The following is a 5,887-nucleotide window of genomic DNA, read 5'->3' on the forward strand; positions in this document are numbered from 1 at the left end:
CTACCCCCCACTCTACTGTCAGGCTTAGAACCACGACAGTTGGCGCCCACCGTGGGGCAGGTGTTTTAGCGATTTTGTGGAGAAGTTGCGATTCTTCCGAGTACTTTCATCATGGTGTTTGCTGGAGTTTTGGTCGAGGGTCAAGAGATCCGTCTCGGCGCTCTCACCTTCATCGCCGACGACTCCGCATGGCTCCAGGAGGCTCCACTCGACGTAGATGCGCTCCCCGTCCGCGGTGCGACGCATTTTCGCGCATGTGTCCGCGGCGTTCTGCTGCGGCAACCGTCGACCCAGTATCGGTCGGCTCCTCCATCGTCTACCCTCCCGGTCTCCCGTCAGCGCAAGCGCTCAGGCCGGTCGAGGCTTCAGCGATGGGTGAGTCACGCGGTGGCTCACCAATCGGCCACTACACAAGTTGCGGCAATCGAGCCCAACGAATCTCTCTACGGCTTGTTCGATCAGTCGACTGGCTCCGGAGAGACTGCATCCGAGTGCGGAAGCAGTGATCCAGCGGCGGAAATCTTGATGGTCGACGGGCCCCGCAGCCCTCCTGGCTTCGCTCGTGGTGGTGGAGCAGGTGACGGCGGCGACCCTGCACGAGACTACGAAGAGTACCAGCCCGAGCCACTCGACTCTCTGCAAAGAGAAGAGCTTCGCCGCAGGAACGAGGATCCCCTGCGTATTCCCATCGCAGGAGAAACCCCCGAGGCTCGTGCCTTGGAGGAGGCGCGTCTGGCCAATTTGGCCGAGCGCACTCGACTGGAGAACCTTCAGCGAGCACTCGACGAGCGCGCGCGGCAACGAGTTCCCGACACCAGTCGACGTCAACTCTTCCCGCCGACTCAGGTATATCAAACCCCAATTCAGAATTTAGCAGCTGCGACCTGTATAGCAGAGTCCATTCAGCCTTCGCAGTCGGAAGCTGGCAGAGGTTTGCTGCAAATCAGGGATCTGCTCCGGGCAGCAGGAGATCAGAATTCAGCCGTGTCTCAGTCGCGCAACAGAATTCACAGTCGATCTGTCACTGTGAATACGGTTCAGTCGGCTCACAGCCCCAGGTCGCCTCCGCGGCGCGAAGGGCGTGAGAATCGGCGAGATCAATATGGCGACAGACTCGACCGAGATGATAGGCGTCGAGTGCCCTATTCCCCTCCGAGGGGTGGGTCTTACGCTCCTCGGCAGCCAGATGATATGCGTCAGTACAGTACAGGGCGTAGGGTTCCAGTTGACCCCAGAGAGCCAGGCTTCGACGCGCGATCCATTATCGTGCAAGGGTTGGTCGACCGAACAGAGCCCATCGAGGCGCACTCGACAGAGATGTACCCACGAGCAGTCGAGTACATGTTTCTGGTCCTGAATGTTTCAGCAGAGCTATCAGAGCCGCAGTTATCCCCCCCAATTTCAGGTTGGCAACGGGAGTCAGCAAGTTCACTGGTGAGTCTAAGCCTGAAACTTGGCTTGAAGACTACCGAGTGGCAGTTCAGATCGGTGGTGGGAACGACGAGGTGGCCATGAAGCATTTGCCCCTCATGTTGGAAGGTTCTGCCAGGGCATGGTTGACTCAATTACCTCCTAGCAGCATTTACACTTGGGAAGATCTGTCCCGAGTGTTCGTCAGAACGTTTGAAGGGACTTGCAAGCGACCAGCTGGATTGACAGAGTTGCAAGTCTGCGTGCAGAAAACTAATGAGACTCTCAGAGAGTATATTCAGAGGTGGATCACTTTGCACCACACTATGGAAAATGTCTCTGATCATCAGGCAGTATGCGCCTTCAAAGATGGCGTCAAGAACAGAGAACTGAGTTTGAAATTTGGTCGAACCGGTGACATGACCTTGAGTCGGATGATGGAGATTGCTACCAAGTACGCCAACGGCGAAGAAGAAGACCGACTCCGAAGCGGCAAGCACAAGCCGAGTCAGTCGGAAAAAGGAAACACCAGTCGGAAACAGAAGCGGAAGGCTGAACCGGCAGCTCCTGGAGAGGCTCTGGCCGTGACTCAAGGAAAGTTTAAGGGAAAACCAAAAGGATCCTGGAACCCCAAGAAGGTAAAGGATAAAGAAGGGAACGACGTGATGGATATGCCGTGTCATATTCACACGAAGAAAGATGAAGAGGGGAATATCATTTACCCAAAGCACACCACTCGCCAATGTCGACTCCTGATCCAGCAGTTTCAGGGAAAACAGTCTAAGGACAAGGAGAAGGAGTCGGACAAGGCCGAAGACAAAGAGGACAGTGAGGGAGGATATCCGCATATCAACTCCACTCTGATGATCTTTGTAGATGTGGAAAGCAGAAGTCGACTGAAAGTGATTAACCGAGAGGTGAACATGGTTGCCCCAGCAAAAACAAATTATCTGAAGTGGTCTCAAACACCCATCACATTCGACCAATCTGATCACCCGACTCATATTGCCACCCCCGGGAGGCAAGCTTTGGTGGTCGATCCAGTTGTCGAAGGCACTCGACTGACAATGGTGCTGATGGATGGTGGAAGTGGGCTGAACTTATTGTATGCAGACACATTGAAAGGTATGGGCATTCCGATGTCCCGACTGAGCACTAGTAACATGAGCTTCCATGGAGTTATACCAGGGAAGAAGGCCGAGTCACTCGGCCAGATAGCTTTGGACGTAGTGTTTGGCGATTCGAAGCATTTTCGCAAAGAAAAGTTGACGTTTGAGGTCGTGGATTTTCAAAGTGCATATCATGCCATTTTGGGGAGACCAGCCTATGCACGGTTCATGGCTCGACCATGTTACGTGTACCTCAAATTGAAGATGCCCGGTCCCAAAGGTGTGATCACTGTCACCGGTGATAGGAAAAAGGCAGAGGAGTGCTTTCAGAAGGGCTCCAAGATTGCCGATTCCCAAGTGACAGCGGTCGAGTTCGAAGAATACAAGCAAAACGCAGATCCGAGTGACTTGCTGCGATCCAAGAAGCCCGCCACAGAGTCTGCATTCTAGTCGTCCGGTGAGACGAAGCCTGTTCACATTCACCCGACCGACCCCGAAGCAGCTCCAACCCGCATCTCCACAACACTCGACCCAAAATAGGAAGAAGCGCTCATCCAGTTCCTCCGTGAGAACTGGGACATTTTTGCATGGAAGCCCGCTGACATGCCAGGTGTTCCCAGGGGACTGGCTGAGCATCGCCTAAGAGTCGACTCATCTGCAAAACCAGTCAAAGAGCATCTTCGGCGGTCCGCCGTCCAGAAGAGAAAGGCCATCGGTGAAGAAGTGGCTCGACTGTTGGCGGCAGGATTTATCCGAGAGATATACCACTCCGAGTGGCTCGCTAATGTCGTCATGGTTCCTAAGAAGGACAAGTCGCTCCGAATGTGCATTGATTTCAAGCACATCAACCGGGCCTGCCCAAAAGATCACTTTCCTCTCCCTCGCATAGATCAAATTGTTGACTCGACCGCGGGATGCGAGAGGTTGTCTTTTTTAGATGCTTACTCCGGGTACCACCAGATCCGTCTGTACGGGCCCGATGAGGTAAAAACAGCTTTCATCACTCCATTCGGGTGCTTCTGCTATATCACCATGCCATTCGGCCTCAAGAATGCCGGAGCCACATTTATGCGAATGATTCAGAAGTGTCTACTCACCCAAATCAGTCGGAATGTGGAAGCTTATATGGATGATATTGTTGTCAAGTCACGAAAAGGTTCCGACCTGCTCGCTGACCTCGCCGAAACATTTGCCAACCTCAGAAGGTATGATATCAAGCTCAATCCATCAAAGTGCACATTTGGAGTTCCTGGTGGCAAGTTACTCGGTTTTCTCGTTTCCGAACGGGGAATCGACGCTAACCCAGAGAAGATTGACACTATTCTCCGAATGAAACGCCCTGTGCGAGTGCACGATGTCCAGAAGCTTACTGGATGCTTGGCCGCATTAAGTCGATTCATCTCACGACTCGGTGAAAAGGCACTGCCTCTTTACCGACTGATGAAGAAGGCTGACAAGTTCGAGTGGACTCCAGAAGCTGATGCAGCGTTTGCCGAGCTAAAAGCTCTGCTCTCCACCCAGCCGGTGCTTGCTGCTCCAATCAGCAAAGAGCCTCTGTTGCTCTACATCGCAGCCACAGGACAAGTCGTTAGTACTGTGCTAACGGTCGAGCGGGAAGAAGAAGGAAAAGCTCTCAAAGTTCAGCGCCCAGTGTATTATTTGTCTGAAGTCTTGACTCCATCCAAGCAGAGATATCCTCATTATCAGAAGCTTGTGTATGGAATATACATGACCACAAAGAAGGTTGCTCATTATTTCTCTGACCATTCCATCACAGTCGTCAGCGACGCTCCACTATCAGAGATTTTGCACAACAGAGATGCAACTGGTCGAGTGGCCAAATGGGCGATTGAACTTCTTCCCCTTGATATCAAGTTTGAGGCAAAGAAAGCCATTAAGTCCCAGGCGATAGCAGATTTCCTCGCCGAGTGGATTGAACAACAGCAACCGACTGAAGTTCACTCGGAGCATTGGACCATGTTTTTCGATGGCTCTAAGATGTTGAATGGTTCCGGTGCTGGGGTTGTCCTGGTTTCCCCCAGAGGAGATAAGCTCAGATATGTGCTCCAGATTCACTTTGATTCCTCCAACAATGAGGCAGAATATGAGGCCCTCCTATATGGGTTGCGCATGGCCATTTCACTCGGCGTCCGTCGCCTAATGGTCTATGGCGACTCGGATTTAGTGGTCAATCAGGTGATGAAAGAGTGGGACGTGAGAAGCCCAGCCATGACTGGATACTGCAGTGCAGTGAGGAAGCTGGAGAAGAAGTTCGAGGGGTTGGAGCTCCATCATATACCCCGACTGAAAAATCAAGCAGCTAATGATCTAGCAAAGATAGGTTCCAAGAGAGAAGCCATTCCGAGTGGTGTGTTCTTGGAGCATATACACACTACGTCAGTCAAAGAAGATCCTTTCACCGAAGAAACTCCGCAGCCCAAGAGCGCCACAGATCCGACTGAAGTTGAAGTCCCAGCGGTGGTCGACTTGATCATGGAGGTTTTGGTGGTCATTCCCGACTGGACGATTCCGTATGTCGCATATATCTTGAGGAAAGAGCTTCCGGAGGATGAGGAAGAGGCTCGGCAGATCGTCCGTCGATCTAAGGCCTTTACCGTAATCAAAGGACAATTATACAGAGAAAGCGCGACTGGAGTCGGTCAGAAGTGCATAACACCAGAAGAAGGTCGACTCATCCTCAATGATATTCACTCGGGGACCTGTGGTCATCATGCGTCCTCTCGGACCATCGTGGCCAAAGCATACCGAGCCGGATTTTACTGGCCCAAGGCGAATGAGATGGCAAAAGAGATAGTAGATAAGTGCGAGGGATGTCAGTTCTACTCGAATATGTCACACAAGCCGGCGTCAGCTTTGAAGACCATCCCACTCGTCTGGCCTTTTGCAGTTTGGGGGCTGGACATGATCGGTCCTTTGAGAACAGGACGAAGTGGCTTCACGCATGTACTGGTGGCAGTCGACAAGTTCACCAAGTGGATCGAGGCTAAACCAATCAAGAGCCTTGACACCGGTACTGCTGTTAGCTTCATCAGGGAACTAATATTCAGATATGGAGTCCCGCACAGCATCATTACGGATAATGGGTCGAACTTTGACTCAGAGGAATTCAGAGCTTTCTGCGACTCCCAGGGCACACGGGTCGACTACGCATCAGTCGCCCATCCGCAGTCGAATGGACAAGCAGAGCGAGCTAATGGACTGATTCTCAAGGGACTGAAGCCTCGACTGATGCGTGATCTCAAACACGCGGCTGGAGCTTGGGTCGACGAACTTCCATCTGTACTCTGGGGACTGCGGACCACGCCTAATCGGTCGACCGGAAGAACTCCATTCTTCTTGGTCTATGG

The sequence above is a fragment of the Triticum dicoccoides genome, chromosome 7B, assembly GCF_002162155.2.
Source record: "Triticum dicoccoides isolate Atlit2015 ecotype Zavitan chromosome 7B, WEW_v2.0, whole genome shotgun sequence".
NCBI lineage: Eukaryota > Viridiplantae > Streptophyta > Magnoliopsida > Poales > Poaceae > Triticum > Triticum dicoccoides.